Below are 25,668 nucleotides of genomic sequence, written 5' to 3'. Positions count from 1 at the left end.
GGACTAAAACCCTCCGGTTTATATAGACACTGGAGGGGGCTAGGGTTACACAGAGTCGGTTACAAGGAAGGATATCTACATATCCGTATTGCCAAGCTTGCCTTCCACGCCAAGAAGAGTCCCATCCGGACACGGGACGAAGTCTTCAATCTTGTATCTTCATAGTCTAACAGTTCGGCCAAAGGATATAATACGGCTGTCCAGATACCCCCTAATCCAGGACTCCCTCAGCAGCCCCTGAACCAGGCTTCAATGACGATGAGTCCGGCGCGCAGATTGTCTTCGGCATTGCAAGGCGGGTTCCTCCCCCGAATACTTCATAGAAGATTTTGAACACGAGGATCGTGTCCGGCTCTGCAAAACAAGTTCCACATACCACCATAGAGAGAATAATATTTCCACCAATCTAATCTGCTGACGTACCCCATAGCGTGACATCACACCACAGCCAGGTCCTTATTTGAATCATTTTTCATAACCTATCTCAGTGTGTTTCGCGAGGTGGTTTCCTTGGCACGTCTTGTTGGAGCAGAGATCGCGTCCCCTTATTACCGGATTCCCATCAATACGGACATGGGTAACCCAACCGCGCCTATTAGTAGGACTCCTAAATCTTAGGCAAGTCCCAAACAGCCACGAGGAGGACGCTTGATATTCACCCTCTTTATAAAGGGGACAAGGCCTTTTACTCTCGATCTTAATCGAATCCGCCTCTCGCATCGAGTTCCAACACCCAAAGCTCAGGTTTAGGCGCTTCGGACCTTCAACTATGTCCAGATCCAACCTTCAAGGTCGGTGGATGCCTTCCTCCGTCACAGAGGAGGACATCAAGAAGTTGAGAGAGGCCAAATATCTGACCGCCGAAATTTCGCATCGGCTGCCTGCCCGAGGGCAGGTCGTCCCTACTCCCGAACCCAACGAGAGTGTCGTGTTCGTCTCCCACTTCCTCCGAGGACTAGGCCTCGCTCTGGATCCCTTTGTTAGGGGTCTTCTGTTCTATTACGGGCTAGATTTTCATGATCTGGCCCCGGATTCCCTTCTTCACATCTCGACATTTATTGTCGTATGCGAGGCCTTCCTCCGCATTACCCCTCACTTCGGTATGTGGCTCAAGACCTTCGATGTGAAGCCGAAGATGATCGAGGGGCAGCACGCAGCGTGCGGAGACGCTTCAATAAGCAAACTTGCTGATGCTCCCAGGCCTGAGGGTTACTTCCCAGAGGTGTCCGGATTCTGGCAGCGGGAGTGGTTCTACATCACAGCTCCCCGAAGTGCCAAGTGAGTAGCTGCACCCGCCTTCCGCTCAGGCCCCCACCACAACTGATGTCATGGATCAGCAGGGGGCTGAGCTGGGGTCCAGCCAAGGACGTGCCAATACTGCAAAGCCGTATCCGAGATCTCTTCAAGAGAGATATCAGTCTGGTTATGGTAGTGCAAGTTATGCTAGTCCGTCAAGTCCATCCTTGCAAACGCCGGCCTCTTCGCATGTGGGAATTCAACCCGGAAGGACCGCGATCTATCCAACATTTCCTCGGCATGACGCACGAAGAGATGTACAAATTGTTCTCCGGACCACAAATAATGTGTCCGGACATCCCTCAGGATGCAGGTCTGAGCTGCAATCACCCGGATACCCAAGTAAGTAGCCCTGCATCCGAACACACTGTTCGTTTTATTCATAGCAACATTGCCCTAAAAAAGAAAAACCGCTCTTGGTCCAGGATTGGATAGCGAAGGCAAAGTTGATTAGGTGTCCAGCCCCCCTCCCTGAGACCTCACCAAATCCCGTGCTAACCAGGATGCTGGAGATCGCGCCTTATCAGGCGCCCTTGGGAGAAGATAAAGGGGGGAACAAGGAGGTTAGCGCCTCCGCGAAGCAGGTTAGCCGGGGAGGAGGGATTGAAACTTCCTCTCCCCAGGGAAGGAAGAGGACCGCCTCTGAGGACCCGAAGACAATGGTCTCCAAACGGGGGAAGAAATCTTCGCCGGAGGGTCCTGCCTCGGGGGCTACCCTGGCCGCACTATGCCCTCAAGGGGATCAGCCCTCCACCGAGCTGTGAGTAAAAGGGTACTTAATAATGAAAATATCTCGCTTTACTTCTGAGGAAAACAATCAAAGCATTTATCTTGCAGTTGGATCTTAGCCCTTCTCAGCAGAGCTCATCTTCAGGGGTTATTCTTCCAGAGATGATGGAGAGCGAAACGCCTCCCTTGCCACACCGCCTCACGAGGCGGGCGACCCGAGGTGTCATCGCGGAGGGTTTCTCTTGATCCGGCAAGGCCAGAAGGTAATCCTATGGCCACCCGAAGTCCTCAGTATCTGGCTCTTGAAGAGAGCAATCAAAAGAGTCCGGCACCGTCTGGTGTGCGGTCGGACGTACTGAGGGATTTGCTAGAGCAAGCGGCTATCTCAGAAGAGCACCGCACATTGATGGGTACGGTGATTGAAAGGATTTCGTCCGGCGAAAGCGGGTTGCATGAAGCCTTTGTGAGTCTACTGACGGGTTTTGAGGTACGTGAAATGATGTACATTTTTGACAGTACCGCACATTTTTAGATGTGCCCTGTGTAGATAGTAGCCCCTGAGACTCTGGTTGTCGTCGAAAACGGCAGCAAACAGAGGATCATAGTCCCAGGTAATAACTAGACCGCCTTTATGTGTAGGTGGTTGAAGCTCCGGTGGCTAGCCGGACTGATGGGTTTCCCGAACTAAGGTGGTAGCTGGATGCGGCAGATGCCGACATCGTGCTTGTCAACAAGTGCCTTGACGAGACACAGGGTCAGTGATTTTTCTGGTGATCGTCACATAGTAAGAGCAGCATGATGCCGGTATCTTTAATATGTTGTGACTGCAGATGGAGCTACCGCCGTGGAGACCCTTCGGGCGGAACTTGCCCAAGCCAAGGAGCACGCAAGGAGCAGCAATGCGGCCGCTTTAAAGGCGGCCGGGGGTTTAAGGGCCGAACAACCGCACATTGCGAGAGCAAAGGAAAAATTGTCAAGATGGCCGTGGAGTTAAAAAATGTTGCTGACCGTTACCGGCTTCTTGAAGAGGAAAACCGGGTGAAGGCGAGGGACCTGGTGAAGGCCCGGGTGGCTGCCAAGGAAGCCCGCTCCAAAATTAGAGCGACGAAGGAGGAGCTAAATCAAGCTGCGAATACCGTTTCTGGGAAGCCCTTCTTGTTACAGACTAAGTTCGGAGATCCAAAATATGCTCCTCTAGACCGGCTATGGAGTTCTGCGGACGAGTACATGGATTTGGCTACAAGTGCTGCTGATGCGACCGAGTACTTCAAGGATCAGAAGGGTCCTGAAGTGGAGAAGTTGTTCTGGTCACAGTTTCACACTCTAGTCCGTCCGCTGTTGCTGAATGAGCTATTGACCGGTTGGGCCGAGGTCCATAGATTATCCGGACTTGCCATGAGGTCCATAGTGGATCATCTGTGGCCAGGAGGGCCAAGGACGAATAGCTAATTTAGCTTGGTGCAACAATTCCTTGGTGTTGTGCCACGCATCGATGCTGTAAAGAGGTCGGCGTGCATAGAGGGCTCGCGGATGGCCCTTGCCCGTGTCAAAACATACTGGGCGGAGATGGATGCCAGCACTGTTGTGGCACAGGGTTCGGCCATAGGCCGAGTGGCTGCCGAGCACTACTTTGAAGAAGTTCTTGAAGGCGCTCGTTTGATAGAGGCTCAGTGCTCGAAGAATATTATGTTTAAGTGACATGTATTCCCATTGTAAGAACAATGTTTTATTGAATTCATCAAGGCTGTATTTATACTTTTGCCCGAAAGTGCTATGATGCCTCCTGTGCGGCCGTTTATGTATATATGTATATAACCTGAAAGATGATAGTCGTTGGCTTCAGCCTCCATGCATATAATGCGGGGGTGTTCGCAGAAGACGCATGTTCACACTTGATCCAACGTCTTGGTCCATTAAGGAGGTCATAGCGCAACGAACTAGGAAATCGGACTATAATGCTTTAACACTTTCACTTAGCCAGAAGAGTTTGACAGTGGGGCTACTATATAGCCCCTGGTGGCTTCCGCGCTCATCCGGATTCAGGGCGCGTACATGCATGGCCGGGATACGGCCCTTCGTTAAGGCGGAGGAATCCCGAAGATTCTGCTAGGTCATCGAGTGGTTGACCAGTCTCACGCTATATCATGACAGTCAGTTCTCCTGGTGCCGCCTTAGCCGATAGAGCGGAACATAAGACAGCACAACACATGAGCTGGGCAAACCCAACATTTGACCAAAGACATGATTTGGAGCTGATGCATATAAGGCCAAACTCGCGATGCCGAACACTCCCTAGGGTATTCAGTCTTTATGTTGTAAACCGTGTCGAAACAGTGCCCTTTGTAATAAGCCCCTGGTGTCCAGGTACGTGCAGTATTCTGACGTGGCCACATGCCAATACGTCAGCATCCTTCTCAATTGTACTGAGAATCCGAGGGATGTGTATCAACAAGAGACAGTAAAAAAGGTTTACGCAGGGTCTTAATCTAAACAGAATCGTTGGAACGGGTCCCTGCTGCACGTCTGCGCCTGTGTCTCCGTTGTGCCGTATTCTGGACGGGTGTAGCACGATGGTCATCTGAAAAAGAAAGGAACTTAATTGAAAAGTTGTCGTGCAAAAGGTAGGTTATACTAAATAAACCATGTACAGTTCGAAATGAGTAAAGTTGAGCCTAATTGTCACTTGTTTGCACGCGTTGAGCCCCTTGTATTGTAATAGGGGTATAGGCATCAAACCTGTATCAATTACATATAGCTGCACCAGACTCGTCCAACCGCGTCTGTGGTCTTAACGACCTGTCAGATGCTTTAGTTGGTGAGGCCGTTTACTGTGCGGCTGCCAAGGCAGCCGCACGGTCTTCCGCGTGCAAGGAGCGCTCAATATTTCCATTTACTGTAATGATGCCACGTGGACCGGGCATCTTAAGCATGAGAGAGGCGTAATGCGGTATTGCGTTAAAGCGAGCGAAAGCTTCGTGTCCGAGCAGTGCTTGATAACCACTTTGGAACAGAGCGATGTGGAACGTTAAATTTTCACTGCGGAAGTTATCGGGAAAGCTGAATATAACCTCTGTAGCAGGGAGCCCATGCAATGGGCCTCTGGGCCTGGCGTTACTCCTTTAAAGGTAGTATTGCTGTGGCTAATTTTTGTTGGGTCTATCCCCATTTTGCAGACTGTGTCCTGATATAACAGGTTTAAACTGCTGCCGCCGTCCATCAGGACTGGTGTGAAGTGGTATCCGTCAATTATTGGGTCTAATACAGAGGCATCCCATCCTGCACGCCGGATACTTGCCGAGTACTCCCGATGATCAAAGGTGATCGGTTGGGACAACCAGTGGCAGAACTCCGTGGTGATAGGCCCTGGGGCATGTGTCTCTAGGAGTGCCGCTTTGTTTCTCCCCTTTGTCACGTGTAACACGTTTACTGTTTTGACTTCTGGTGGGAATTTCTTCTGTTCCCCAGTGCTTTTCTTGTGAGGCTCGTACTCGCCTTCGCTTGGTGTATCCTGCCCCTTATGTTCGGCGTTGAGCTTGTCGGACTGCTTGAAGACCCAACATTCTCTATGCGTATGATTTGCAGGCTTATCGGGGGTGCTATGGATCTCACATATTTTATCCAGAATCTTGTTTAGGCTGGACAGTTCATCTCTGTTGCCTTTGGAGGGCAGCTTTTGTTGACCTGGCCGAGAGCTTCAAAATCCGGCGTTTACCGCCGTGCTCTTCAGGCTGTCTTATTTATTCCGGCGGTTGTTTTTGCTGTGTCGTGGTTTCCCGCTTCCGTCCCTGACTTCGGATGTACTTGGGTCGCTGGTGCTGCATCGGGCTAACCAGCTATCCTCGCCCGCGCAAAAGCGGGTCATGAGGCTTGTTAATGCTGCCATTGTTCTTGGCTTTTCTTGGCCGAGGTGTCTAGCAAGCCATTCGTCTCGAACGATGTGCTTAAAAGCTGCTAAGGCTTCGGCGTCCGGGAAGTCGACTATTTGGTTCTTTTTAGTGAGAAACCTGTTCCAAAGCTTTCGGGCTGACTCTCCGGGCTGTTGAGTTATATGACTCAAATCGTCTGTATCCGGTGGTCGGACATAGGTCCATTGAAAATTTGCCCGAAAAGCATCTTCGAGCTCTTCCCAGCTTCCAATGGAGTTTTCGGGGAGGCTTTTAAGCCAGTGCCGAGCTGGTCCTTTGTGCTTGAGGGGTAAGTACTTGATGGCGTGGAGATCATCTCCTCGAGCCATATGGATATGGAGGATGTAGTCCTCAATCCAGACCCTAGGGTCTGTCGTTCCATCGTACGCCTCTATGTTTACGGGTTTGAATCCCTCTGGAAATTCGTGGTCCAGCACCTCATCGGTGAAACATAGGGGGTGTGTGGCACCCCTGTATTTGGGTGTACCATGGTGTTGGGATGTTTGTTGTGTTGCATTGCATGCTGGAGCGCGCTTGCGTGGCCCGTAAATGAATCTGGTTGCGTCGTCCTTTTGATGCGAGCCCTCACGCGGATCGCGTACTGGCTTATGTGTGGCGTCGTTTGTTGCTCTATGTTGGCCACGAGGTCGTCTATCCGACCGGATGGCCATTTTGTTGTTTGATTGCGGGGGGTCTAAGGCCTCCTCATCGAATTCAGGTAGCAACTTTCGCTTCGGGTAGCTCTTGGTGTGGCGATTAGCGCCGTACTTCGCTGTAGTGTTGAGTACTTCACTGCATCTGATTCTGAGTGTGTCTTGTGCAGCCCTGAGCCTTTGCTTCTGCTTTTTCAGACTCCTTGCAGTGGCGACAAGCCTTTGATGGGTATTCTGTTGCTCCGGGTGCCTGTCCGGTGTGATGTTATGTAACGCCCTCGATGCAGCTATATCTCCCATGTGTCGAAGCACGACTTAGAGGCATAACCGCATTGAAAGCAATGTCGCAAGTGAGGTAATCTTCACACAACCCATGTAATACATAAGGGAAAGAGATACATAGTTGGCTTACAATCGCCACTTCACACAAAACATGAATAAAGCATTACATCATCCAGATACAATCAAGGTCCGACTACGGAACCAAGATAAAAGAAGACTACCCCAAATGCTACAAAGATCCCCGATCGACCCCAACTGGGCTCCACTACTGATCAACTAGAGCGAAACAATACAAAGGACAAGATCTTCATCAAGCTCCTCCTTGAGCTTGGTTGAGTCTCCTGCACGGTATCATCGGCACCTGCAAAACTGGTTTTGGAAGTATCTATGAGTCACGGGGACTCAGCAATCTCACACCCTCGCGATCAAGACTATTTAAGCTCATGGGTAAGGTAAAGGTATGATGTGAAGCTACAGCAAGCGACTAGCATATATGGTGGCTAACCTATTCGCAAAAGAGAGCGAGAAGAGAAGGCAAAACCACGATCGAACAACTATGATCAAGAAGTGATCCTAGAACAACCTACGTCAAGCATAACTCCAACACCGTGTTCACTTCCCGGACTCCGCCGAGAAGAGACCATCACGGTTACACACGCGGTTGATGCATTTTAATTAAGGTCAACTTCAGGTTTTCTACAACCGGACATTAACAAATTCCCATCTGCCCATAACCGCGGGCACGGCTTTCAAAAGTTCAAATCCCTGCAGGGGTGTCCCAACTTAGCCCATCACAAGCTCTCACGGTCAACGAAGGATATTCCTTCTAGCGGGAAGACCCGATCAGACTCGGAATCTCGGTTACAAGACATTTCGACAAAGGTAAAACAAGACCAGCAAAGCCACCCGATGCGCCGACATCCTGATGGGAGCTGCACATATCTCGTTCTCAGGGCAACACCATATGAGACATCCTACGAGTAAAACCAGCCCTCAAGTTTCCCCGAGGTGGCCCCGCAGTCTACTCAGTTCGGACCAACACTTAGACAAGCACTGGCCCAGGGGGGTTAAAATAAAGATGACCCTTGGGCTGGCCTAACCCCAAGGGAAAAAGAGGCTAGGTGGCGAATGGTAAAACCAAGGTTGGGCCTTGCTGGAGGAGTTTTACTCAAGGCGAACTGTCAAGGGGTTCCCATTATAACCCAACCGCGTAAGGAACGCAAAATCCGGGAACATAACACCGATATGACGGAAACTAGGGCGGCAACAGTGGAACAAAACACCAGGCATAAGGCCGAGCCTTCCACCCTTTACCAAGTATATAGATGCATTAATTAAATAAGAGATAATGTGATATCCCAACAAGTAAACATGTTCCAACAAGGAACAACATCTCCATGTTCCAACAAGGAACAAACTTCAATCTTCACCTGCAACTAACAACGCTATAAGAGGGGCCGAGCAAAGCGGTAACATAGCCAAACAATGGTTTGCTAGGACAAGGTGGGTTAGAGGCTTGGTTCCACAATATGGGAGGCATGATAAGCAAGTGGTAGGTATCGCAACATAGGCATAGCAAAAGAGCGAGCAACTAGCAAGCAAAGATAGAAGTGATTTCGAGGGTATGGTCATCTTGCCTGAAATCCTGTAAGGAAGAAGAACGAGTCCATGAAGGAGACAAGCGGGCGTAGTCAAACAGTTCCTCACAAACATGACGTTATCGGAACCAACCCGAAGAAGCAACACCGGAAATAAGCAAACAACATAGTAAACAACCACCACATAAACATGGCATGATGCACAACTAAATATGATGAATGTCCGGTTTAAAGATACATGGCATGGCAAAGTGCACAAGCAATCCTACAAGTTAAGTAGGGCTCAATATGCAACTCCGTTGCCTATTGACGAAACACCACATTCGAGTTACTTAGTTTGATCTCGTTTATGTACCCAACAAGATTAAATGTCGTTAGCATGGCAAGAGGGTGAAGCAAAGTAAAACGACCTATCTAGTCAAGGTTAAATGAGGCCGGAAGCAACGAACAACAATTTTGGTAAATCCCCATATGCATATATTAGGTTTGGTACTGTTCTTCTCTAAACACAATTTTAGAGTTGTTAAACATGCAAAGTGATGCCACCATGTTAAACTAGGCATTTTTCTACCCCATTTACATATAAAGATTATTTAAGGCCGAGCTACGGTTATTTAGTTATGAATTAAAGCATTTTAGCATGACATAGGAGAAAATTTAAACAAACATCATTTTAGACATTTTAAACATGGATGAAAGTGGCATATTGTTAATCTACCCAAAATTCTAAGCAAGTTTCATATATAACTTATTTTAATCCGATGCATGGTTGGTGAGTTATTAAATGCGTGAAGAACAGGGGCTTTTCAACAAAACTGTTGTCTCTGGAAATTAGCTCAATTTTTTGGGACAGGAAAAAAAACATATCGGGCCAAATCTAACTAGACTGGGCCAGCTACTGCGAGCACTGCACATAGGTGGGTTTCAGTGGGCGTCTCAACTCGGGCCAGATCTGGCTTGCTGGTGGAGAGGGGGCGGCTCGGTCGGATGAGGCTGCGGCGGCGCTGGGCCTTGGTCAACGCTCTCGAGAACGAGCGCAGCTGCTCGGTGTCCAGGCGCGCGGGACGAGTAGAGCTCCTGGTTGATGAAGAGGAAGCAGAGGCCGGCGTGAAAAGAAGCAGGGGACGCAGCGGCGGCCTAGAGGCGGGGATGAGGCTGGGAACGCAGGCCTCGCTGGATCTTGCGGAGACGGCGATGAATGGAGCAGGGCGGCGGAGGAGCTGCAAGGACATGGCAGGGGAACAAGTTCAGAGAAGCAGCGGTGAGGGAGGAAGGAAAAATGAGAAGGAGAGGGACGGGCAGAGGGAGGCGGACCAGGATATCGTCGCAGGAGGTCACCGGTGTGCCCATTCCCTGCTGGATCAACGCGGCGGCGGGCTGGCGGACTTGGAGCTCCAAGCTTCGAAGGGCGCGGCCATGGCGTGGTGCTTTTGTGAGGAAAACACAGAGAGGGGCGAGACGTGAGAGGAGAAGGAAGGAACCATAGGAAAGGAAGGGAGAGGTGGCGCTGTTCTTGGTGGTGGTCGACGCAGCGGCGTTGGTCATCGGGCGAAGAGGGCCTCAGACAGCTTCACGATCCACTCGGGATCGAGGGGAGAAGTGGCAGGCCTCAGGCGCCTGGGGAAGAAGCAGCGGAGGGAGGAGTCATGTCGAACGAGGAGACGAGGTGGTAGGGCGGCGGTGGTCTTGTAGGTGAGGAGGGACTCCGGCGGTGTCGAAGCAGAGGAACGGCAATATGGCGCGGCGGCGGAAGCTTCTGCTGCTGCTCCAAGAGAGGAAGAGAGGTCAGGGAGGCAGAGAGAGCTTCAGTGAAGGAGAGAAAAAAAAGGGCAGGGCGGTGAGGACGGCATGCTGGTTCGTGCGAGGAACGGAGCAACTCCAGCGGAAATCGGATGCCACGGAGGACTCCAACGACTTGGCAGGGCGGCGGGTCGAGGTCGAGGGCGATGGGGAGCTACGGGAGGAGCTCGGGCAGAGGTGCTCGGGATGGAGGGGATCGAGAGGGGCTGGTGATTGGTGGGTTTGGATCGGGAGGGATCCCGAGAGAGTGGCGGCGGCGCTAGGGAAAGGATGGATGCGACAAGGCCCCTAGAATTTAGGGTTGCAGGTTTATATAGTGGGTCTATACGCAGACTAATGGAAGCCCTTCGATCTAAATCAGACGGCTGAGAAAAAAAGGTTAGGAAGTCCAATAAACAAAACGGAGATGTTTTGTAGACGTTTGGGGATGATCCGGACACAACGGTGGCGACAGTCCGGGTCGGGTCCGGGATAGCTTTTTGGACGCGCGCGCGAGGAGAGCCGCGGGCTGACGAGAGAGGTTAGGTAGGGTATGACGGTGAGTAGTGGACTGTGCAGAAGTCCTCAGGCTGAGAGAAGATAAGAGAGAGAGACCCGGCGACAGTTTTCGGAGACCGAAAACGTCCGACGTTTGACCGACTATAATGTCGCTATAGTTAACCGTTGGGCTATCAAACGAACTTCGAATGCGATAAAACTTGGCAGGCGGCCTACCTACAACATAACAACACCACATGCCAACTTTCAACCCATTCCGAGAACATTTTCTGGCCACTAATAAAAAAATATTTCGGAGGTGCCGCGGGCGCGTGCAAGTGAGGTTGGGCCTCGGAACGGACAACAGAGAGAACTGGGGAACCCGGACGGATGCAAGTTTTGAAAACATGATGATGCAATGCACATGATGACATGATATGCAATGCACGACACGCAAGCAAAGACAAGGCAACAACAGCGAAAAACTGGAGGACACCTGGCACATCGGTCTCGGGGCGTCACAACACTCCACCACTACGAGAGGATCTCGTCCCGAGATCTAGAATGGCACCGGAGGGAAAAACGAAAGAGAGAGAAGAGGTAAAACTAAGTTGCTCCTTTGACAAATGAGTGAAACCAAAGAACCTTGAAAAGGTTAAGCCATTTTGAGAAAAGAATACAACGGAGATAAATGAAGTTGAAAGCACTCCGTTAGCAAAGAGGAACAAGGAAGAACAACTTTGGGCAGCACTCCGGTTGAGAAGGGATGCAAGACTTTATAAGATCAAAAGAACTAGAAGAGAAGACACAACACTCCGGTTAGTTGAATAAGCACAGGAGAGAACACGATCCTGACAAAAACAGAAGACGATTGAAGAGAGCAACATCACAATGCCTCCGGAACAAAAGTAAGAATGGAATGAACGAAGGAAAAAAAACGAGAGCACGCTTACAACAAATGCTAGAACGGAGTTGTTGGAAAACCAACAGCGAAAAGAATAAGATTGATATGGTCTTATGGAATACATCTCAAATTATGAGGTGACAACCTGCCACTCACGGAAAAAGAATTGGATTGATAAGAACAAGGGGACGAGAAACTTATTTCACCGGGAGGATAAATGAAGAACTTGGATCATTTATAAGCACCATAAATAGCCACAATCCTTAGGGAAAGCTTTAGGTGAAATATAACCCAAGATAACTCCAACGAAAAGGTTTATGGATTTAAAATATCTCATTCTTGATAACTTGTGACTCACGAAGCACGAACGGAAATCATCAAAAATGACAAAATACCACCTCCAATGGTACGGTAGAAAGAATTGCACTCCGGATTAGAAGATGATGAAAAACTTGAGCTCCTTAGAAAAAAATGTTGACGAACACTTCGAGAAGGAATTAAATCCTTGAAGAACCACCATGTTGAGCCTTCGTGAAAACTCCGGTGAAAAGAATGATCAAACGAAATGGAGGATGAAAAGAATAAGGTTGAAGCCTTGCAATGATTTAAATGAATCTCCGTGGAGATGTAATTTTAAAAAAACATTGGAACTCCGGGAAAAGAGAAGATGAAACAATTTAAATCAAGAATTTGATGAGCCTCCGGAATAGGGAATTAATCACTTGGGTGAATCAAGAATAAGAATTATGTTATGCTCATCCTTCACCAATTAAATTGATGACAATCAATGGCTTTGGCATACTACTTATTATCGTAGAAAGAATTAAGATAGATATATCACAAATTTGAGAAGGTCTTCAACGCTCCACCAGAAGGATTGAAAACAGCAAATGAATTGATATGATAACATGGTAAGAAGAATCTTGAACGAACCACCGTAAGAATTGAAAGTGAACGAAGAGAAGATAAAGAAACACCGGGAAGAATTAGCAAATGAATGAAGAAGCTTGAGAGAATTTAGATACAAGTGAACGAAGGGATCACGAACTAATTAGAGAATATGGAATGATGCACCGGTAAGATTAGGAGGATGAGAGCTGAAAGCTAGAATGAATAAACCTGAATTGATGGACTCCAGATAGGTGAAAGGAATTCTCACAATCAAAACAATTATGAGAGAATGGAAGCAAGCTAGCATCATGAATCTTGAAGGGAATGGAGCAAGATTGAGAGAAAAAATCTTCTTCGGTCTTCAAAATCTGAGAATTACGACGAGAAACACCACCAATAATTGTAGAGGCACTCCGGAAGAATCAAAAGCGAAGAGATTGAGCCAACGATGAAAGAATTTTGAAAGATCTCGGAGAAAGACATTTGACTAATGGAAAATTCATTCTTATGTCAAACATGGAAAAGAATTTGAGTGTAACGCCGGGAAAAGAGAAGAGTCAGGTAAGACCCTGGGAAAAACCTGTGGGTTAGGGCCCACTCAAAAGATACATCATTGAACAATTTAAAGAGAGAATGCACCGGTTGAATTAAAAGACTTGAATGAGATAACATCCTCGAAAGAGTTTGAACGAATGTAGAGTGGAAACACGAATCTTTGAGATATCTTGAGCATTCCGGAACAAATGAATAACGAAAAGTTAATGATTGAGAGGTGCACCGGCGAGAGAAGACATTTGAAATAAGGCAAAGAATATGATCAAACACCGAAATCTTGATTTGAAACCCCGGAGAAGAGAACGAGTGAAGAGTGACGAACTTGAAGCTCCGTTAGAATCTTCCTGAGAATCACTGGATAAGAACATTGACGGAAAAAGGATGGAGAGACTTCCCAAGAATAAAAGGATACTTGATAAAGAAATCGGATTCCTTGAATAAAAAGGGTGGGTGCGCAGGAAAACAAAGTCAACTTGGAACGGATGAAGACAATACCGTTGAGAAGAACTAGTAATAGATCTTGTGGATGTAGAGATGATCGGATTCACTTGAAGAGAAAAAACACAGGTGAAAAGGATTGACATGAAAATCTCGATTATCATGAAGGATTAGTATCCGCATAGGAGTATGAGAACACCGCTTAGGAAAGGGATGGAATCCACATTTGACATTGAAGCAACTCAAATACCACAACTCAAAACAAAACAAAAGGATTGGCTTGCAAATAAGCCAGAACAAACATATGATAGAGATTTCGTCTGAAGTTTTTGTGGTGGGGCCTACACGGGCTTGATCGTACAACACCATCATGTACAAGGCAGTGCACATGACATACGAAGCGTCCCCGAGTCGGCATAGCCAAGGACTCTTTAAGACACAACGAGACCACTGTAAAACCGACCGTGAATAGGCGGACCACTAGAGGTCGAACCCCAATTTCAAATCATACATCTGTCGGAAAGAAATCCTAGGAGCTACTTGAATTCCCACTTATAAACTGCCAAAATTTTCCGGTTATGCAATCAGGTGTTGGGGATACAGGGGAGGCATAATATCTCACCCAAAACTAGCAAATCCTACATCCAGTTGTATCCATCCTTCAACACATAACCAAGAAACCTTCGGAAATCATTTACCTCAACCTTCGAAAAGCATCCGTTATACAAGTTATGGCAATACTCCCGAACTCCCGCCCCAGTACTGGGTGGCGTCGAGGTTATCTCACCAACAACTGCGTAAAAGAGATTTTCGATGTCGGCGAAACTAAACTCAGGTATTCCAGAACTGCAACGATAAAATTGTGACGACAACACCTCGGAGCTCAACTCCCCGAGACACTGCCACAACCCCTAAATGTCAGGAGGCACCAAGAACAATGTTCTTGTCACAAATCGATAGGAACGATTCCAAGATACCCGCGTGATCCTAAATTTTTTTTAGTGAAATTTGAGAAGAGAACAGTCAAAACTCTACGTCAGGATGCCTTACCAGAGCGACGAAGGGACTGGGAGTAAAAAGAATTCCTAACTCTCCGATATATATAATTCCTAAATGACTCAAAACATTTCTAGACTCAATAACGCCAGCGATTCGATCAAACAGGGGGCTCCTAAGGTCGGGGAAGGCTCTGATTACCAACTTGTAATGCCCTCGATGCGGCTATATCTCCCATGTGTCGAAGCATGACTTAGAGGCATAACCGCATTGAAAGCAATGTCGCAAGTGAGGTAATCTTCACACAACCCATGTAATACATAAGGGAAAGAGATACATAGTTGGCTTACAATCGCCACTTCACACAAAACATGAATAAAGCATTACATCATCCAGATACAATCAAGGTCCGACTACGGAACCAAAATAAAAGAAGACTACCCCAAATGCTACACAGATCCCCGATCGACCCCAACTGGGCTCCACTACTGATCAACTAGAGCGAAACAACACAAAGGACAAGATATTCATCGAGCTCCTCCTTGACCTTGGTTGAGTCTCTTGCACGGTATCATCGGCACCTGCAAAACTGGTTTTGGAAGTATCCGTGAGTCACGGGGACTCAGCAATCTTAGACCCTCGCGATCAAGACTATTTAAGCTCATGGGTAAGCTAAAGGTATGATGTGGAGCTACAACAAGCGACTAGCATATATGGTGGCTAACCTATTCGCAAAAGAGAGCGAGAAGAGAAGGCAAAAGCACGGTCGAACAACTATGATCAAGAAGTGATCCTAGAACAACCTACGTCAAGCATAAATCCAACACCGTGTTCACTTCCCGGACTCCGCCGAGAAGAGACCATCACGGTTACACACGCGGTTGATGCATTTTAATTAAGCTCAACTTCAGGTTTTCTACAACCGGACATTAACAAATTCCCATCTGCCCATAACCGCGGGCACGGCTTTCGAAAGTTCAAATCCCTGCAGGGGTGTCCCAACTTAGCCCATCACAAGCTCTCACGGTCAACGAAGGATATTCCTTCTAGCGGGAAGACCCGATCAGACTCGGAATCTCGGTTACAAGACATTTCGACAAAGGTAAAACAAGACCAGCAAAGCCACCCGATGCGCCGACATCCTGATGGGAGCTGCACATATCTCGTTCTCAGGGCAACACCATATGAGACATCCTACGAGTAAAACCAGCCCTCAAGTTTCCCCGAGGTGGCCCCGCAGTCTACTCAGTTCGGACCAACACTTAGACAAGCACTGGCCCAGGGGGGTTAAAATAAAGATGACCCTTGGGCTGGCCTAACCCAAGGGAAAAAGAGGCTAGGTGGCGAATGGTAAAACCAAGGTTGGGCCTTGCTGGAGGAGTTTTACTCAAGGCGAACTGTCAAGGGGTTCCCATTATAACCCAACCGCGTAAGGAACGCAAAATCCGGGAACATAACACCGATATGACGGAAACTAGGGCGGCAACAGTGGAACAAAACACCAGGCATAAGGCCGAGCCTTCCACCCTTTACCAAGTATATAGATGAATTAATTAAATAAGAGATAATGTGATATCCCAACAAGTAAACATGTTCCAACAAGGAACAACATCTCCATGTTCCAACAAGGAACAAACTTCAATCTTCACCTGCAACTAACAACGCTATAAGAGGGGCCGAGCAAAGCGGTAACATAGCCAAACAATGGTTTGCTAGGACAAGGTGGGTTAGAGGCTTGGTTCCACAATATGGGAGGCATGATAAGCAAGTGGTAGGTATCGCAACATAGGCATAGCAAAAGAGCGAGCAACTAGCAAGCAAAGATAGAAGTGATTTCGAGGGTATGGTCATCTTGCTTGAAATCCTGTAAGGAAGAAGAACGAGTCCATGAAGGAGACAAGCGGGCGTAGTCAAACAGTTCCTCACAAACATGACGTTATCGGAACCAACCCGATGAAGCAACACCGGAAATAAGCAAACAACATAGTAAACAACCACCACATAAACATGGCATGATGCACAACTAAATATGATGCATGTCCGGTTTAAAGATACATGGCATGGCAAAGTGCACAAGCAATCCTACAAGTTAAGTAGGGCTCAATATGCAACTCCGTTGCCTATTGACGAAACACCACATTCGAGTTACTTAGTTCGATCTCGTTTATGTACCCAACAAGATTAAATGTTATTAGCATGGCAAGAGGGTGAAGCAAAGTAAAACTACCTATCTAGTCAAGGTTAAATGAGGCCGGAAGCAACAAACAACAATTCCGGTAAATCCCCATATGCATATATTAGGTTTGGTACTGTTCTGCTCTAAACACAATTTTAGAGTTGTTAAACATGCAAAGTGATGCCACCATGTTCAACTAGGCATTTTTCTACCCCATTTACATATAAAGATTATTTAAGGCCGAGCTATGGTTATTTAGTTATGAATTAAAGCATTTTAGCATGACATAGGAGCAAATTTAAACAAACATCATTTTAGACATTTTAAACATGGATGAAAGTGGCATATTATTAATCTACCCAAAATTCTAAGCAAGTTTCATATATAACTTATTTTAATCCGATGCATGGTTGGTGAGTTATTAAATGCGTGAAGAATAGGGGCTTTTCTGCAAAACTGTTGTCTCTGGAAATTAGCTAAATTCGCTGGGACAGGAAAAAAAACATATCGGGCCAAATCTAATTGGACTGGGCCAGCTACTGCGAGCACTGCACACAGGTGGGTTTCAGTGGGCGTCTCAACTCGGGCCAGATCTGACTTGCTGGTGGAGAGGGGGCGGCTGGGCCGGATGAGGCTGCGGCGGCGCTGGGCCTTGGTCAACGCTCTCGAGAACGAGCGCAGCTGCTCGGCGTCCAGGAATGCAGGACGAGCAAAGCTCCTGGTTGATGAAGAGGAAGCAGAGGCCGGCGCGACAAGAAGCAGGGGATGCAGCGGCAGCCTGGAGGCGGGGACGAGGCTGGGAACGCAGGGCCTCGCCGGATCTTGCGGAGACGGCGACGAACGGAGCAGGACGGCGGAGGAGCTGCAAGGACATGGCAGGGGAACAAGTTCAGAGAAGCAGCGGTGAGGGAGGAAGGAAAAATGAGAAGGAGAGGGACGGGCAGAGGGAGGCGGACCAGGATATCGTCGCAGGAGGTCACCGGTGTGCCCATTCCCTGCTGGATCAATGCGGCGGCGGGCCGGCGGACTTGGAGCTCCAAGCTTCGAAGGGCGCGGCCATGGCGTGGTGCTTCTGTGAGGAAAACACAGAGAGGGGCAAGACGTGAGAGGAGAAGGAAGGAACCATAGGAAAGGAAGGGAGAGGTGGCGCTGTTCTTGGTGGTGGTCGACGCGGCGGCGTTGGTCATCGGGCGAAGAGGGCCTCAGACAGCTTCACGATCCACTCGGGATCGAGGGGAGAAGTGGCAGGCCTCAGGCGCCTGGGGAAGAAGCAGCGGAGGGAGGAGTCATGTCGGACGAGGAGACGAGGTGGTAGGGCGGCGGTGGTCTTGTAGGTGAGGAGGGACTCCGGCGGCGTCGAAGGAGAGGAACGGCAATATGGCGCGGCGGTGGAAGCTTCTACTGCTGCTCCAAGAGAGGAGGAGAGGTCAGGGAGGCAGAGAGAGCTTCAGTGAAGGAGAGAAAAAAAAGGGCAGGGGAACAAGTTCAGAGAAGCAGCGGTGAGGGAGGAAGGAAAAACGAGAAGGAGAGGGACGGGCAGAGGGAGGCGGACCAGGATCTCGTCGCAGGAGGTCACCGGTGTGCCCGTTCCCTGCTGGATCAACGCGGCGGCGGGCTGGCGGAGTTGGAGCTCCAAGCTTCGAAGGGCGCGGCCATGGCGTGGTGTTTCTGTGAGGAAAACACAGAGAGAGGCGAGACGTGTGAGGAGAAGGAAGGAACCATAAGAAAGGAAGGGAGAGGTGGCGCTGTTCTTGGTGGTGGTCGACGCAGCGGCGCTGGTCATCGGGCGAAGAGGGCCTCGGAAAGCTTCACGATCCACTCGGTAACGAGGGGGGAAGAGGCAGGCCTCGGGCGCCTGGGGAAGAAGCAGCGGAGGCAGGAGTCGCATCGGACGAGGAGACAAGGTGGTAGGGCGGCGGTGGTCTTGTAGGTGAGGAGGGACTCCGGCGGCGTCGAAGCAGAGGAACGGCAACACGGCGCGGCGGCGGAAGCTTCTACTGCTGCTCCAAGAGAGGAAGAGAGGTCAGGGAGGCAGAGAGAGCTTCAGTGAAGGAGAGAAAAAAAGGGCAGGGCGGTGCGGACGGCCTGCTGGTTCATGCGAGGAACGGAGCAACTCCGTCGGAAATCGGACGCCACGGCGGACTCCAACGACTTGGCGGGGCGGCGGGTCGAGGTCGAGGGCGATGGGGAGCTGCGGGAGGAGCTCGGGCAGAGGTGCTCGGGATGGAGGGGATCGAGAGGGGCTGGTGATTGGTGGGTTTGGATCAGGAGGGATCTCGAGAGAGTGGCGGCGGCGCTAGGGAAAGGATGGATGGGACAAGGCCCCTAGAATTTAGGGTTGCAGGTTTATATAGTGGGTCTATACGCAGACTAATGGAAGCCCTTCGATCTAAATCAGACGGCTGAGAAAAAAAGGTTAGGAAGTCCAATAAACAAAACGGAGATGTTTTGTAGACCTTTGGGGATGATCCGGACACAACGGTGGCGACAGTCCGGGTCGGGTCCGGGACGGCTTTTCGGACGCGCGCGCGAGGAGAGCCGCGCGCTGATGAGAGAGGTTAGGTAGGGTCTGACGGTGAGTAGTGGACTGTGCAGAAGTCCTCAGGCTGAGAGAAGAGAAGAGAGAGAGAGAGACCCGGCGACTGTTTCCGAAGACCGAAAACATCTGACGTTTGACCGACTATAATGTCGCTATAGTTAACCGTTGGGCTATCAAACGAACTCCGAATGCGATGAAACTTGGCAGGCGGCCTACCTACAACATAAAAACACCACATGCCAACTTTCAACCCATTCCAAGAACATTTTCCGGCCACTAATAAAAATATATTTCGAAGGTGCCGCGGGCGCGTGCAAGTGAGGTTGGTCCTCGGAACGGACAACAGAGAGAACTGGGGAACCCGGACGGATGCAAGTTTTGAAAACATGATGATGCAATGCACATGATGACATGATATGCAATGCACGACACGCAAGCAAAGACAAGGCAACAACAGCGAAAAACTGGAGGACACCTGGCACATCGATCTCGGGGCGTCACATGTTATCCGGACTGTTATCTTCGACGGAGTCGGGTTGTTTGGGTTGATTCTCCGTGTTGCCGTGGTCGGACGATGGTTCAATGCCGTGTTTGTCGTCCGCTGGCTCGCCTTGCTTTATCGCTGGGTTTATATGATCGCCGCTTCTGCCGAGGCAGGATTTGGAGCGGCGCTTACGCCGCCGCTTTGACTGCTTCTCGAGGGAACAACCCTTCGCTGCGTCCTTCCGTTCTTCGTCGTCGTTTTCTTTGGGTGTGTCCACCATGTATACATCATATGATGAAGTGGGCATCCAGTGCCCTGTGGGCAGTGGTTCCTGTTCGTCTCCTGCATCGTCGTCCATACCGTCGATGCCTTCGGAGTCGAAGTCGGGCATGTCGGTCAAATCGTCGATAGTGGCTACTAAGTGGGTGGTGGGTGGGCGGTGAATTTCTTCGTCATCCGCATCCCAATTCTGCCAGACATGGTTCGGCCAAGGCTCTCCTGACAGAGAGAGAGACCTAAAAGATATCCGCGGAGGTGAACTCCATGATCGGCGCCCAGTTGGATTCGATAGGCACGGGCGCAGGCGGTTCGGAGTCCGTGGCCAGGGAAGAATCCGGCAGTTTGGCATCACGGCTCTCGTGAAGGGTAAGGTCGATACTCGGCTCGATCGCCGATGAGAGTGCGGACTCCGCGGCGGGGTCTATCCACTCGTCACTGGATGGCGCAATTTGGCTCCGATTTGAGGGTCGGAGCGGTCGCCGGCGCGATTTCCCGAACACTGTCCGATGGTAGAGCTAAGTCGTGCTCATCATGACCGTGCAGCGCACTCAGCAAGGGCTCAAATCCTTCGAAGATCAAGTCTCCGTGGATGTCAGCTGTGTAGTTCAAGTTTCCAAATTTGACCTGATAGCCAGGGGCGTAGCTCTTGATCTACTCTAGATGGCCAAGCGAGTTGGCCGGCAGTACGGAGCTGCCGGATACAAAGATTTGTCCGGGGAGAGAAGTCTCACCCTGGACTGCATCGCTATCGATGATTGAAGGAGCCATCAAGCCTAATGATGACGAGCTAGAGGAACTCTCAATGAAAGCACCAATGTCGGTGTCAAAACCGACGGATCTCGGGTAGGGGGTCCCGAACTGTGCGTCTAAGGTGGATGGTAACAGGAGGCAGGGGACACGATGTTTTACCTAGGTTCGGGCCCTCTTGATGGAGGTAAAACCCTACGTCCTGCTTGATTATTCTTGATAATATGAGTAGTACAAGATTTGATCTACCACGAGATCAGAGAGGCTAAACCCTAGAAGCTAGCCTATGGTCTGATTGTATGTTGTCCTACGGACTAAAACCCTTCGGTTTATATAGACACCGGAGGGGGCTAGGGTTACATAGAGTAAGTTACAAGGAAGGAGATCTACATATCCGTATTGCCAAGCTTGCCTTCCACGCCAAGAAGAGTCCCATCCGGACACGGGATGAAGTCTTCAATCTTGTATCTTCATAGTCCAATAGTCCGGCCAAAGGATATAATCCGGCTGTCCGGATACCCCCTAATCCAGGACTCCCTCAGTCCCACTCTATGTCAACACAAAATAAATTTGGAGAAAGATGCCAAACCAGTTATTGATCACCAACGACGGCTGAATCCTAAGATGAAAGAAGTGGTAAGAAAAGAAATACTAAAGCTCCTTGAGGCAGGTATAATTTATCCCGTTGCTGATAGTCAGTGGGTAAGTCCTGTCCATTGTGCTCCTAAGAAGGGAGGTATTACTGTCATTCCTAATGATAAAGGTGAATTGATTCCGCAAAGAATTATTACAGGTTATAGGATGGTAATTGATTTCCGCAAATTAAATAAGGCTACTAAAAAAGATCATTACCCCTTACCTTTCATTGATCAAATGATAGAAAGATTATCCAAACATACACATTTTTGCTTTCTAGATGGTTATTCTGGTTTCTCTCAAATACCTGTGTCAGCTGATGATCAATCAAAGACTACTTTTACTTGCCCTTTTGGTACTTTTGCTTATAGACGTATGCCTTTTGGTTTATGTAATACACCTGCTACCTTTCAAAGATTCATGATGGCTATATTCTCTGATTTTTGTGAAAAGATTTGTGAGGTTTTCATGGACAATTTATCCGTCTATGGATCCTATTTTGATGATTTCTTAAGCAACCTTGATCGAGTTTTGCAGAGATGTGAAGGAACTAACCTTGTCTTGAATTGGGAGAAGTGCCACTTTATGGTCAATGAAGGTATTTTCATGGGGCATAAAATTTTTGAAAGGGGCATTGAAGTTGATAAAGCTAAAGTTGATGCTATTGAAAAGATGATGTGTCCCAAGGACATCAAAGGTATAAGAAGTTTCCTTGTCCATGCTGGCTTTTATAGGAGGTTCGTTAAGGACTTCTCAAAAATTTCTCGGCCTCTGAGTAATTTATTACAAAAAGATATACCATTCGTCTTTGATGATGATTGTGTAGAAGCATTTGAAATACTTAAGAAATCATTAATCTCTGTACCTATCGTTCAGCCACCTGATTGGAATTTACCTTTTGAAATTATGTGTGATGCTAGCATTATGCTGTAGGTGTTGTTCTAGGGAAAAGAGTTGATAATAAATTAAATGTTATTCAATATGCTAGTAAAACTCTAGACAATGCCCAGAGAAATTACGCCACTACTGAAAAAGAATTTTTAGCAGTTGTATTTGCTTGTGATAAGTTCAGACCTTATATTGTGGATTCTAAAGTAACTATTCACACTGATCATGCTGCTATTAAATATGTTATGGAAAAGAAAGATGCTAAACCTAGACTTATTAGATGGGTTCTCTTGCTACAATAATTTGATTTGCATATTATTGATAGAAAGGGAGCTGAGAACCCCGTTGCAGATAACTTGTCTAGGTTAGAAAATGTTCTTGATGACCCACTACCTATTGATGATAGCTTTCCTGATGAACAATTAAACGTCATAAATTCTTCTCATACTGCTCCATGGTATGCTGATTATGCTAATTACATTGTTGCTGAATTTATACCACCTAGTTTCACATACCAGCAAAAGAAAAGGATTTTCTATGTTTTAAGACATTACTTTTGGGATGACCCACATCTTTATAAATAAGGAGTAGATGGTGTTATTAGGCGTTGTGTACCTGAGCATGAACAGGAACAGATCCTACACAAGTGTCACTCCGAAGCTTATGGAGGACACCACGCTGGAGATAGAACTGCACATAAGGTATTGCAATCCGGTTTTTATTGGCCTACTCTCTTCAAGGATGCGCGTAAGTTTGTATTATCTTGTGATGAATGTCAAAGAATTAGTAATATTAGTAGACGTCAAGAAATGCCTATGAATTATTCACTTGTTACAGAACCATTTGATTTTTGGGGCTTTGATTATATGGGACCGTTTCCTGCCTCTAATGGATATACACATATTTTAGTTGTTGTTGATTACGTTACTAAGTGGGTAGAAGCTATTCCATCTAGTAGTGCTGATCATAACACCTCTATTAAGATGCTTAAAGAAGTTATTTTTCCGAGGTTTGGAGTCCCTAGATATTTAATGACTGATGGTGGTTCACATTTTATTCATGGTGCTTTCCGTAAAATGATTGCTAAGTATGATGTTAATCATAGAATTGCATCTACTTATCACCCACAGTCTAGTGGTCAAGTAGAATTGAGTAATAGAGAACTCAAATTAATTTTGCAGAAGACTGTTAATAGATCTAGAAAGAATTGGTCCAAGAAACTTGATGATGCATTATGGACCTATAGAACTGCATATAAAAATCCCATGGGTATGTCTCCGTATAAAATGGTTTATGGAAAAGAATGTCACTTACCTCTCGAACTAGAACATAAGGCATATTGGGCTATTAAAGAGCTCAACTATGATTTCAAACTTGCCGGTGAGAAGAGGTTATTTGACATTAGCTCACTTGATGAATGGAGAACCCAAGCCTATGAGAATGCCAAGTTGTTTAAAGAAAAAGTTACAAGATGGCACGACAAAAGGATACAAAAGCATGAGTTTAATGTAGGTGATTATGTATTGTTATACAACTCTCGCTTAAGATTTTCTGCAGGAAAACTTCTCTCTAAATGGGAAGGTCCTTACGTTATCGAGGAGGTCTATCATTCCGGTGCCATAAAAATCAACAACTTCGAAGGCACAAATCCGAAGGTGGTGAACGGTCAAATAATCAAACATTATATTTGAGGTAATCCTATAAATGTTGAAACCAATGTTATTGAAATCGTAACCCCGGAGGAATACATAAGGGACACTTTCCAGAAGGTTTCAGACTCCGAAAAGGAAGAGGTATGTGGTACGGTAGATAAACCGACTCCAAAACAGTTCTAATGGCAATTTTTCTCCGTTTTGGAATATTTAGAAAAATAGAAAAATAAGAAGAAGTCCAGGAAGGACACAAGGGCTCCACGAGGGTGGAGGGCGCGCCCTACCCCCTGGGTGCGCCCCCTACCTCGTGGGCACCTCGTGTGCTCTCTGGACTCCGTTTTCTTGTATGCTACGTATTTTGGTCGGTAAAAATTCATTATATAATCTCCTGAAGGTTTTGACTCTCGTATCACGCAATTATCCTCTGTTTGTGTTTCGAGCTATTGTTGCTGCAGATTAGAGCAAGATGTCTTCTCAAGATTCAGTCGAGGCGAGCTGTGTGTCTCATCCGGCATCGAGATCAATGACAAACAACAATGTTGACCACTTTGGGCGAGCAACAGAGTAAGAGATGGAGGCTGATTTGAAGAGGATAGATGCCATGGAGGAGGATCAAGAAGTCACTTCTCGCTTCCGAGCTGGATTCACAATGGGGGAACTACAGAGCTCAGCTATCCCAAACTCGGTTATCCCTTCCAATGTTAGATTTCTTTCTTCTGAAAATATGAAGAAGAGTGTCACTTGTTCTCCCGCAGCTATGCAACACCCTTGGGTGCAAGGAGCTTTGGCCATTACAGGAAAGCTTCGAAAGGAAATAATGTACCTCAAGCAGCAAGTCAATAAGCTCAAGGAGGAGAATCGTATCCTGAGGGGCATCATCGCCAAGAATATCACATCACCATCCTCGAAAAAGGAGACATAATCACATGGTTATGGGCACTCCCCTTGGTAACTGCCAAGCTTGGGGGAGGTGCCCCAGTATCGTATCACCATCACATCTCTATCTTTATTGTTTTACTTAGTTTGATCCTTTTAGTAATATCTTGATCTAGTAGAATAAAGTTTTTGGTATGATCTAGTTTTGAGTTTTGCTTTATGATCCCTTTATGTAATCGAGTCTGTGAGCTATATAATAAAGATTAGTGTTGAGTCAAGGGCTTGATTATCTTGCTATGATCTTGAGTGAATAAAAGAAAAAGAAAGAATAAGAAGAAATAAAAAGAGATCATATTGATCTTATGAAGAGTAATGACTTCACATAGAAAGAGTATGATGATTAAAAGTTGTTGGGAGTTTACAAACATAGCTTTGGTCATCGTTGCAATTAATAGGAAGTAATAAAGAAAGAGAGGTTTCACATATAAATATACTATCTTGGACATTTTTTATGATTGTCAGCACTGACTAAAATATGACATGCTAAAGAGTTGATGTTGGACAAGGAAGACAACGTAATGGGTTTTGTTTTCTTATATCTGAAATAAAGTATATTGTCATGGATCATCCAACATGTTGAGCTTGCTTTTCCTCCTCATGCTAGCCAAATTCTTTGCACCAAGTAGAGATACTACTTGTGCTTCCAAATACCCTTAAACCAGTTTTGCCATAAGAGTCCACCATACCTACCTATGGATTGAATAAGATCCTCCAAGTAAGTTGTCATTGGTGCAAAGCAATAAAAATTGCTCTCTAAATATGTATGACTCATTAGTATGGGAGAAATAAGCTTTATACGATCTTGTG

The sequence above is a fragment of the Triticum urartu genome, chromosome 1 (genome assembly GCF_003073215.2).
Source record: "Triticum urartu cultivar G1812 chromosome 1, Tu2.1, whole genome shotgun sequence".
NCBI classification, from domain to species: domain Eukaryota; kingdom Viridiplantae; phylum Streptophyta; class Magnoliopsida; order Poales; family Poaceae; genus Triticum; species Triticum urartu.
This window is presented reverse-complemented; position numbering follows the sequence as displayed.